The 12,531-nt window shown below is 35.2% G+C and overlaps 1 pseudogene; it reads right to left on the bottom strand.

Annotated features, from left to right (window-relative positions):
* Positions 1 to 5,281, bottom strand: part of LOC149542107 (protein DETOXIFICATION 27-like) — a 57,372-nt pseudogene extending 52,091 nt beyond the window's left edge.
* Positions 5,282 to 12,531: the final 7,250 nt, after the last annotated feature.

Here is a 12,531-nt window from a genome sequence, read left to right as displayed (position 1 = left end):
TATCATTAAGATAATGTGATAGGGTATGCTCATCCTGACAATTCAAAAAAGTCGATACCCGGTACCTGCAACCTGCATAAAAACCATGCATGTACAAACACAATATATACTAAACTAAATAGACAATGGTAGGAAGTGGTGCATCATGCAGATCCCGACTAGCAGGTGACTACGACTCCCTTCCTTAACCACATCAGACACATCATACAAAAGCAAATACGCAAGGCAAACACGCACACCATACACATGTAAGTATGGGGTAAGTATCCATAAGAAAGCACATATGATTATTAATCATCTTACTAATCATCATTAATAATTGAAAGCAATGTAATAATCATCATCAATAATTGTAAACACTAAAAATAATCATCATACATATATAAAATGTAGAGTCTAAGTAATCTCATCACATAATAAACTGAATTCCATAGCACAATATCTGATAATCTTAAAAGAATGCTGCTAACCAACAATATAAAATTAGTTCTAAAAGAGTTCAACAACGATAACAAATGTGAACCAGGGGCAGACACTACAAGATCCATACTATTGTTGATTGGCCACCACTAGAGAATCTTACACTGTTGAGGGGGTTCCTTGGTCTGTGTGGATTCTATTGTAGGTTTGTCAATGGCTGCTCATGGCACACAACACCTATGATAGATTTTCTAAAGAAAGGGGCATTTGTGTGGACTCACAAGGCATAGGACTGTTTCATGCAGTTCAAAGAAATAATGACTACATGCCCAATATTAGCATTGCCTGATTTCATGAAGCCATTTGAGCTTCAATGTGATGCTTCTAGAGAGGGAGTTGGTGCTGTACTCATGCATGAAAAGCATCCTATAGCTTATGAGAGCAAGAAACTCAGAGGGCCTGAGAGATCATTCAACATATATGATAAGGAGATGTTGGCCATCATGCATGCCTTGGCCAAATTCAGACAGTATCTTGTGGGCAAAAAATTTTGTATTAAAATGACCATAACAGTTTGAGGTACTTCTTGGAATAGTGGGACTTGAATGATCATCAATAGAAGTGGATATCATAGGATTAGCGACACTTGATTGTAGCAAAAATTTTCAAAGACACACGGACCTCTAAAATAGTGGAGGGAACAACGATCGACACTAGGTACACTCTTGTAGATGATTTGATCATTTACAAGAATGAGATTTACTTAATCCCTGGATCGAAAGTGAAGTAGTTGATTTTGAGAGCACTTCATGATTCACCTACATCAAGCCATCCCAGGTATTTCAAGACTTATAGGTTAGTTCAGGAGTAGTTCACTTGGAAGGGGCTTAAGGATGATGTTTTACAGTATGTGTGTGAGTGTCTTGTTTGCCATCAAAACAAACAAGAGCACACTTATCCAGCAAGGCTCCTACAACCACTTCCTATTCCCAAAAAGAAGTGGGAGTGCATCTCCATGAATTTTATCACGGGCTTGCCCAAGGCCTAGGGGCACGATTGTATCTATGTGGTGGTGGATAGGCTGACAAAATATGCTCGCTTCTTCCCTATCACTACTACATACTCAACAGATCAGGTAGTAGAGGTCTTCTTCAGAGAGGTTTTTAGATTACATAGTTTGCTTCGAAACATTGTGAGTGACAGGGACAACTGCTACATGAGTCACTTTTGGCAGGAGATATTTCGGTTGTGTGGCACTGAGCTTACACCTTGCACCAGTTATCACCCACAAACAGATGGTCAAATGGAGATTGTGAACAAATGGGTGGAAGGGTATTTGAGGAATTATGTGACAGCTCAACAACGAGCTTAGGTTAGATAGATATATCTCTGTGAGTATTGCTACAATACTACATACTATATGACTATACAAATAACACCCTTCATGGCACTTTACGATTATGAGGCACCCAATTTTTTAGATTTGTTGTTGGGTGATAGTCGGGTACCCTGTGCAGGTGAACTATTATAGGAGAGTAAGATATAGTTGCCACTCTCAGGGACAACATTGCTAGAGCTCAAACCAGCAAAAACAATATGCAGACTAGAAGAGGATTGAATGTAGTTTTGAGGTAGATGATATGGTCTACCTCATGTTGCAGCCCTATAGGCAGTCCACTCTCAAGAAGAGTGGTGTAGAGAAACTCAAGCCATGCGCTATTTTGGACCATTCAGGATTGTTAGGTGAGTTGGTAAGGTGGCTTATGAGTTGGAGTTTCTCACAAATAATAGAGTGCACAATGTGTTTCATGTGTCATGCCTCAAAAAGGTGTTGGGTCAGAATGTGGTGCCTTCTATAGTATTGCCTCCCTTGGATGATCACAAAAAATTGATATTGGTGCCAGAGGCCATCATTGATTTCAGGGAAAGGAACTTGAGGTGACACACTATAAGGTAGTATTTGGTGAAATGGAAGGACCTGCTAGTTGAGGATGTGACATGGGAGAATGAGGAGATTTTTCAGCATCCGAACTTAAAGTTGCTTGAGGACAAGCAATTTTAGGGAGGGCGGATTGTAATGTCCCCTTCTTTTTAGCATATCAGTAGAGTTCTTGCCTTTACATTCTTCGAAAGCTAAGTGGAGAAATAAGGAAAAATTGATTGAATTAATTTCTTATAAAGTCAAAAGTCAAAAGTCAAAAAAAAAAAAGAAAAAGTGACTTTATATTTAGTTAATTTAATTTATTGGAGAATGCATTAATTATTAGAAGGGGGAAGCTTTTAGTAATTTAATTTTCTAGAAGTACAATTAATTATTGTATTGCAAGGGGGGAGATTCCAGCAAGTGCATTAATTATTGGGAGGGGGAAACTTCTAGAGAATGCAATTATTAAATATTTTATTTAATTATTGTATTGCAAGAGAGAAACTTCTAACAAGTGCATTAATTATTGGAAGGGGGAAACTTCTAGAGAATGAAATTATTAAATATTTTATTTCCTTCTACGAGGGTCTAGGAAAAGTATAAAAAGAGGTGAGAGCTTCATTATTTATCATCCAATTTTGTGAATTGCATTTGATATCAAGTTGGGAGAAGAAACTAAGGTTTTTGATTTCAGTCAGTCATTGGAGAACGTCAACTCTTCAGTGTTGCAACTATTTGAGATGGTGAAATATCTATTGAATTTGGTAATTGGGAGAGCTTCAATTCAAGAGTTCTATTTTGTGCTTAAATTGAAGAATAAATTTTGATTGCTACAGTATGCATGCAGGATGCAACACTACAGTGTCTATGCTTGATTCATTCCCATTCTCAGGTATCACTATTATCATTGTACTTCATCAGCATATGATTTTGCTGTAATAATTCAGAATAAATTTTTTTGGCATCATTGTTGTACATCTCGTTTCCATGTATTTGCACTAATAATACCAAGAGAATTGCATTTGAACATTAGTTCCTTGAAGGGATACTACAATACTATATGATTGTTGAGATTTTTACTGATCAATTAGAATTCAAATCGAAGACCTACCATTTATCATGAGAATGTTCCAAAACTGAACTTCTGGGCTTTTTGTTTGGTATTTGACAAAACCACCAGTCATCTGTATTATTTTCTTATATACTCTTCAGCATGCTATAGCTTCTGCCATCCTCAGTTTCTGGTTTAAGTTTCTAATAAGCTTTTCAGCATGCTATAGTAACAAAGTATGTTCTTAGTATTATTATAAGCTGGGTAAAACTTTATTTAATCACAAAAAGAGATATAACTAAAGTGCTCAGAAAAAAGATTATTAGAGAACCCTATCATTATAAACATAAGAGCCAAATCAGGAGATAATTGTCCTTATCTACTATATTTCAGCTTTGCATCTTATCTAAGACTTATTTGTTCAAACAATCAGCAACATCATTCCACTCCTTACAAATGAATGTGAAAGTAACTGAACTCAGAAAGCTACACAATTGAAAAATCTGTTTAATAATCAAAACGAAATGCCAAGTAACATCTCCATAGTATTATTCTCTATTTTGTTTTTGTTTTTTGGCTGATATAACTTTGTCGTTTTTGTGTGACTGTTTAAAACTCAGAGTAAGAAGATCTAGAGAAGTGTTAAGGCTGAAGAAGTGTTTGTGAGATGGTAGGTGTGTGCTTTATAGTTAAAAGAAAGAACCCACCAAAGAAGCATGCTGATCTGGAGAAAGGAGGCAAAATGAAATGAAAGAAGTAGAACTCAGGCATAGCAGTACTACTGGATTTGCAAACTTTCGTCAGAAAGGTTGCAAAGGTTCAATATTTAATGCTTCGAGATCATATTATGAGTCCTCTTGGCATCGAGGAAGAGTATGAGTGAGATATTGCCAACATCTCCTCTTAAATCACTCTATAAAATGCTTGGAACTTCTGGCCTGCTCTAATATCATGTTGAGCTTTACATGGACCAACTAAGACCCAAACTTAGAACCTTTCATTTACCACTAGAATGCTCTATCACTGAACTATAGACAAATCCATCTTTGATCCAAATGTGAACTATTTCCAACAATCAGCACTGATAAAGCAAGACTGACTGAACTTTTAAAAAGAGGCAGACAAGGTAGTGATGAACAAATAAGACTTACCAATATATCGTAAGTTCATAACACAAGAGATCATATTCTAGAAGTATTGATTGAGATTGAGAAGGCAGCACCGGTATTGCTGAACAATATTGTTTCTAGATGTACAATTGTATTAAAGATTTTACATAAATATTTTAGATTATATTCTGTGATCTATTATACGGAATTTTTTTTTTTATAATCTATCATAAAGTTAAAGATCGCGATAATAGAAAGCTAAAAGAGAAGAATCTCTATAATTCATACTCATGATAATAGAGAAGAAGGTTATTGTAAACTTTTTCTTCTCCTCTAGCTCTCTATTATCTTAATGATAGATCACTTATGACTCAGAAATATTAATATGGAATCTTTAACACAATCAAATTTAGAAACAATACTGTACAATATTACGAATTGCACAAAATTGATATCATTAATATATATTGTTTTGCGAGGAAAAGATTTACTCACTAAGAATCCATAACTGAGGCCTAAAATGACAACAGAAGCTATAGAAATTGCAGCCAGATCTAGGTTACCCAAGTGACCAGCAATTGCCTGAGATGTTGAGTTCATTCCATACATAGCTACCCGGGATAAGATTGCAGGCCCTGCAATCCTCCATAACTTCTGTGACTGCTCCCAAATATCTCTCAACAACTTCTTTTCCTGCACTTCTACACTCTCAACAAGAGGAAGATGAAGCTCAGCTTGCTTCATCTTCTTGTTATGATTTAATTTGTGGGGATCCATGTTCCTATAAATAACACTCTGCTCACTGCCCACTTGCACTTATGCTTCTTCCAAATTGAGTTCAGAAGGGGATGCCAATAGGGAATGTGATTGGGAGTCTTGAGAATCTTTAGGTTGAGGTAAATTGACACCAATTTTGATACATATTACTAAAGTTATAGACATTAAATCAACAAATACTCTTATAACTATTAGACATGTTCACCTAGTTGTAAAATGAATATAAACATTCAATTGTTAAAATGTGGTCTAAGCATATTAATCAAATGAAACAAAAATGTCAAACTCAATGTTAAACTACAACATAATGTACCAACGGAATCTCTGATGTACCAAAGAAATTTTGATAAGCAAAGTAGATTGGACCGATTTTATCTGTATTCCCAATCATAGACGAGTCAGGCTATAAAAGTAACTTAAACACCAAATTTAAAACAGTCAAATCAGATGTTTCATTAAAGTCAAGAATTAAGAAATAGCATTACTCACCACAACAATTCTATTCGGTACAATGTAAGAAACCCATGAATCTTTGTAAAAGAAGTATAAAAAATGTGAACAATTTAGTCTAGAAGTCTCATAAACCGTAGAAATGTCATACTTTCAATGAAAGAAAGCATTATGTACTGGAATGCATGGGTCTGTCCCTTTTGCATTTGTGGATGTGTGGAATTCTGTTCTCCAAAATTCTAAAACCTACACAGGAAAAGTGTTTTCACTTTATCCGAAGAGAGCTTTTTCTGGTCCAATCCAGACTGGTTGAATTAATGGCTGGTCCAGCCCTCAAAACACCTGGTTTAAATTATATTTACGTCAGTTGTTTGAGTGATTTTGTCGGCCATTTTAGTCGCAATGAACATCAATGTTCTTCTAGAAGTTTTGAGCTATAAAAAGGAAGAGTTCTTATATGATTATGGAGGACCAGCTCCCATCATATCATTCTTCAACGTGTTCCACATGAATGTGGAAACTTGTGCACTTTCGGAAAGATCTATTATCATTACCCTAGATGATTTCAATTTCGGTGGATGGTATGATTAAATATTATCTATCTCTTTCAACTTCAATTTGATTAATTGAGTTATCTAGTAAATCAAAATATAAGTCTTCTGTTTTGTAGTTTTTTTGTTTTGTTTTTTTCTAATCTAGTGGTGTCCCCCTACCAGTGTCTTTTAAGAAGCAGGCTTTCAGATTTACTCAAGGCTATGGGAACTATCCACAATCTTAAGTTTCGTCCCCTGACCAACCTAATTTTGGGGTGCCCCCCTTGGTTAGTAGGTGTTAGGGAGGGCAAATATTCATTTTTATGCTTCTTTATTCTTGTTCTTGTAAGAAGAGATCATGTTTAGGGAAGATACATCTCCAATGTCTTTTAGTGATTGGCTTCTCCGAGTTTCTTGAGCAACCCACACTACTTTTCTAATATCTTTTAGTAATCATCTTCTTGAGTATCCCATGCTATTTCTCTTGCTCTTATTGTTAAAGATGATGATGATGATGATGATGATAATAGTAATAATAATAATGATAGACGAGACTTTACCATAGACACTTCAAGCCTATTGATAGACACTTCAAGCCTACTATATATGAGGCAAATTGAAATCAAAATAGACGTACTATTTGGAAACCTTTTGCAACTGTACTTTGTATTTTGCTCTAAATTTAACCTAATTTGAATGCCATGTCTCCCACACACTTCTTTTTATAATATTTTATATAGAATAATCTAAACACAATATTAAAACCTTAATTTTAATATTAATATTCTTTTTGAATATTATAAGGTTAAATGATTAAGATTTTTTTTTAATTTTTTTTTAAAGAGGGGTAAACGCTTTGATCTGGAGCTATGAACCAGTGAGGCCACAAACAGGGGACCTCATCCCCATGAGATTTGAACCTTGATGGCAAGGATAACAACACAACAACTTAACCATCACAACATGCCACTATTGGCTAAAGGGTTTGTGGTAAACCTAGTGTGACTCGAACCGAAGTTGATGCGTAGCACCGGGATCATTAGCCTAACACTACGCTTCACGACTCGCCTTCACACCAACTCGGCTACTCACTCACCCTTAAAAGGGTTTGTGGTAAACCTAGTGTGACTTGAACAGGAGTTGATGCATAGCACCGGGATCATTAGCCTAACACTACGCCTCACGACTCGCCTTCACACCAACTCGGCTACTCACTCACCCTTAAAGGGTTTGTGGTAAACCTAGTGTGACTCGAACCGGAGTTGATGCGTAGCACCGGGATCATTAGCCTAACACTACGCCTCACGACTCGCCTTCACACCAACTCGGCTACTCACTCACCCTTAAAAGGGTTTGTGGTAAACCTAGTGTGACTTGAACCGGAGTTGATGCGTAGCACCGGGATCATTAGCCTAACACTACGCCTCACGACTCGCCTTCACACCAACTCGGCTACTCACTCACCCTTAAAAGGGTTTGTGGTAAACCTAGTGTGACTCGAACCGGAGTTGATGCGTAGCACCAGAATCATTAGCCTAACACTACGCCTCACGACTCGCCTTCACACCAACTCGGCTACTCACTCACCCTTAAAAGGGTTTGTGGTAAACCTAGTGTGACTCGAACCGGAGTTGATGCGTAGCACCGGGATCATTAGCCTAACACTTCTTTAATGAATATATTATCTAAGTTTATTATATTATCTAGACATGATTTGTTATGTCACTTAAAAAGTAATGTTTATCAAATCAAAGCAATTAATGTAAAGGAGCTTGCATTAGCCTCCCTAATGATGAAGTCTATGGAGTGTGTAGGTGGCTTTTAGAAATAATTTATAAATTATCATGGTTTAGAATTTGTTTCTTCAAGCATTTAATATTTATTATTTTTAGAACTAAGTATTAATTATTACATAACATTTGTTAATGTATATTTTCATAACGAAGAATAGATTTCAAGATCAATTGTTAATACTATTTATTACAAAAATCTTTAAAAATAAAATAAAATAATATTATATTTGTAAAATTTATGTTTTTTTTTTTAAACAACAATTATAATTATAATTTTACTTTTATAGAATTGTTGGGAATATAATCTTGAGCATTCGAAATAAAAAAAATATGGATGTTTATAAATATTAATTTGGGTCCATCTTATGGTTGGTTAGGTGTGTTATACACTAGGGTGAAGGTAGTATGCTTGAGGGTGGTAATGGGATTTTGGTGGGTTTTTTTGTAGTGCTCTCTCTCATGCTTGTGATTGTCTCCTTGGTTGTTTTAGAATTGTCTTGGGATCTCTCCTTTTGCAACATGAAGATATTTGTTTTCCTTGGGGTTTAGGTGGTCTTTGTCTTAGGGTTTGGTAGAGTGGGTGCTTCAAAGTATAGCCTTGTATTTGCTCTTTATAGCTTGCTTTATATGGAGGAGTCTAGTACTTCCTCAAGTTTGGAAATTTTTGGAGCTATGGATATTCTAGGTCATCCTCCCTCTTTTTTATTAAGAATTCTTGGAACATAAAAATAAATAAAAATAAACTAATGAAGACGGTCCATCTTTGAAGCACTTTCCTAGAATGAAGAAAGTAAATCTAGTTATTTGCAAAGATGTTAGGATTGTTTGGTCTTGGTGATTTGACTAGAGATAGTATTTGAGGATGATACATACTTGACCAACCATGCTTCGATTTGAAGGGGATTTGCATTTCTTTGTCAATATTAAAATATTTGGCTCAATGAATTCAAAATCCTAAAGGTGGAATGGAGATGTTAATGGTTGCTTACTGTACTTTCTAGTTTTGTTTTTATATATGGTGGATAGAAAAAAGGCTTTTCAAGGACCTTATTTTTATAATCAAGTTGGTCATTTTATCAAACCATGATGTGTGGGGTTTGATTCTACTAAGGAACTTCCTTCAAGGATCCCTATCTAGGTTTGACTTCTATAATCTCTACTCAAGTTATGGTGGAGTAGCATTCTTCATTTGATTGTTATTTTTCTTAACAAACCAAATGGTTATGCTAAAAAACCTTTAGATAGGAAGGTGATTTCTTAGGCCTATTAATTTGAATAATCATTTCTTTTATTCTATGGAAATATGCATTGGACCCTCTTCTTAGGTTCAATAACTTTACAATAAAACTCTTCCTTTTAGATGTAGAATTCTCCTTGAGTATGATCATTTGCAAAGGAAATGCCCTCAATTTAATTTGAAATTTGTTCCAACTAAGGTCAATCCACATTTTTTATACGACTAATAAAGGAAAGACTCCTTTATCAAATGGGTCAAAAGAGAACTCTCAAATATATATAGCCTTGAGAAGTTCTCTTATAGACAAGATTTTAAATGGGATTTATGCTTTGGAGGACATGGTTCTAGAAGAGGGGATCCCCTTTGAGTTGCCTTCCAGTGTTGGACCCCTAAGAGAGACTTTTTAAAAAGATAGATAGAGGGGCTTTTTAAGAAGATAGATAGAATGATAATCAACTCTTGTCTTTTATTGTACTTCAAAGGATAAGTCATATGGACACATATTTACCCTTTAAACTTATATATTTATCAAAAATAAGTGTAACTATATTCACTACAAATGTTGGAGCCTTGAGTACTTTAGCTTCTCCTCAAGTGAAAGAGGCCTTGGATTATTTGAAAATAGTGGCACTTCACATGCCTTGGTTCTAGACCAAAATCCCCTTAAAAGGGGGCCTCCCAAAGAAAACTCTAAGATGGGGAATTACAAATATCACAAAAAGGTGAACTTAATTGGTTAGAGGTTGGTGGAATTAGGGTCAACAACGATCATTAGCTATCATTTCTCCCAATATCATAAATGATTTTCATTTCTTGGAATTTAAGGGGTATGAATAATATCCCTAAAAAAGGGTTATTATTAACTAAATCATACTCATTCTACTATAATTGCCTCTGTCAAGGAAACTTAATTGATAATGGTAGAATGTTGAATAGAGGTTCTTGAATATGACCTCCTAGCCTTTTTAGGTAATTTGGAGTTGATGGCATCTATGTTGTGTACCACATTTTTGTCATCCAAGGAAGGTGGCCACTCTTTGGTGGACCTCAAACACTCTTTATTCCAATGGTTGTTTTGATTAAGTAAAAACGGGTTTTAAAGGACCCAAAACCTTTTACAAAGTAACCAAAAGTCTAGAGAAAAAAGCATAAAGCTACCATCTAAGTCTAAAAGCATAGTTCACTAAAAAATAGGCCTCTAGAAAGAGCAGAGAAAAACAAGAAGACATGAGGCCAACAAGAACGAAGCTAAAAAGACAGCAAAGGAACAACAAAAAACCAACACCCGAACAACTACATAGTCTTCAGCATGTTAGCTGCATGGTCTGCCAAGATGTGCATATTCTACCTCTTCCATCTTGTTCTTCTCCTCATTATTCTTAAAGTGAGATCTAGTGCATTTACTAGGTCCCTAGTTCTCAGCAATACTAGGGGAATCCTTTCCTTTATCTTGCTCATTCTTACTAAGGAGACTACTCGCATTATCTGCCATATTCTTTAAAGCATAACTATTATTATCAATCATTTTCTTTATTATCTTTTCCATATTATTCACCTTGGCCTCTAGGCTTGTCATCTTCTTTAGATTATCACTATTAGCCTTCTCCAACACCTTGTTTTTGGCCTCAATCTGTGGAATCTGTTTCATAAGGTCTTTAACCACTTCAGCATTTCCAATAACCAATGGTTGTTTCTAGTCAAGAATTTGGAGATAATCATCTTTTCACTAACATTTATGCTTCTAGAGTATTTTCTTGCAAAAATGGAAGCTTTGATCTCATATTAGATACATTTGGTACCTTGATATATTTTTTCCTCTAATCATTGATGGTGACTTTAATGGTGTTTGTAACTTGGAGGAGAAAAGATGTGTCATAGTTAAGCTTGACCCTTCTACTAATCTCCAAAGGGGCAGTATGAATCTCTTGAGTTTACTCATTATGATAAAAAACAATGGCATCTTCACTTGGAGTAATAAGAATGAAGCCAATGTTATCTCAGAGAGGCTTGGTGGCTCCTTGTCTCTCTCTTTCTTTCTTTTTTTGTAGTGAGGATTGATGGACTACCATCTTGTAGATCTTAGATTCAAAAGGTTTTGAGCACTAGTTGATGCAATTATAAATTGTCTCTACAAATTCAAAAAAACCCTCTTATAGATTAAAAATTATGTGTTTAAGGGTTTCTTCTCTCCAATATTTATTTATGGTATGGTGGTGTAAATGCTCATGGTAGGGCCATTTATTACATTGAAAAAACATTGTATTCTTTGAAATATTAGCCGAATAGAACTGGAATAGGAGGCTCTTTGACAACTTGTAGCTCAATAAAATTATGGCTCAAGCTAGATAAAATCACTTACACAATTTTGAATCAAGGTCATACATTGGATTTGAGTAGAGAGGAGAATGTGATTACTAAGGAGATGAAAGAATGTGAGCTTTGCAAGGGATTTCATTGGAAGAAAATAATGCATATTGATTGGCTTCAAGAATGAGATGGGAACACAATTGTTTTTAGAAGAAATGAAGAAGGTTGTATTTCAAATGAAAAACCTACAAAGCCCCAAGACTTTATGGCTTTCTAATCAAGTTGCCTTTAGGAGTTTTGGGAGATTATCAAGATAAGATCTTTTAGAGGTAATGGAGAAATCTTATGAGAAGTGTCTTAATATTATGACATGATACCTAAAGTAATAACTTATTGCCCACCTATGGTGGCAAAGTGATAGTATGAAATGCCCACTAAAGGTGAAAAAGTGATAGTGTGACTCATCCACTAAAGGTGGATCATCCGACTAAGGTGGAAAATTAATAGCATGATAAGTCCATCAAACATAGAAGTTTCACTTAACATGGATGATTTATAACATGATAACCCCACTAAAAATTAGAATATTTTAATGTCATCCCTAAGTAAACTTAAGTAACATGTTTGTTTAATACGTAGAAGAAAAAAATGAGATTTAGAACACTTAAACACAATGACAAATACTTTGTAGAAATTATTTGAAAGATCAAAAAATCTCAAATACAATAGAGAATAAAGATAAAATCACACACACACACACACACACACACACACACATCCAAGATACTAGAGGAACAAAGCCATAATATGTATACCCTAATGTCAGGGGTCCACCTAGGTCACTACATGGACCCCACACCCTATATTTTACTATCCTAGCTAGATGAGTTGGCAACCCCAAATTAAAAAAATTGAGGCCATTTGGAAATT

The sequence above is a fragment of the Cupressus sempervirens genome, chromosome 8 (genome assembly GCF_028749045.1).
Source record: "Cupressus sempervirens isolate cs-2001-9-10 chromosome 8, ASM2874904v1, whole genome shotgun sequence".
Classification (NCBI taxonomy): Eukaryota; Viridiplantae; Streptophyta; class Pinopsida; order Cupressales; family Cupressaceae; genus Cupressus; species Cupressus sempervirens.
Note: the sequence above shows the minus strand (reverse complement) of the source record. Positions and strands in the feature narration are given on the sequence as shown.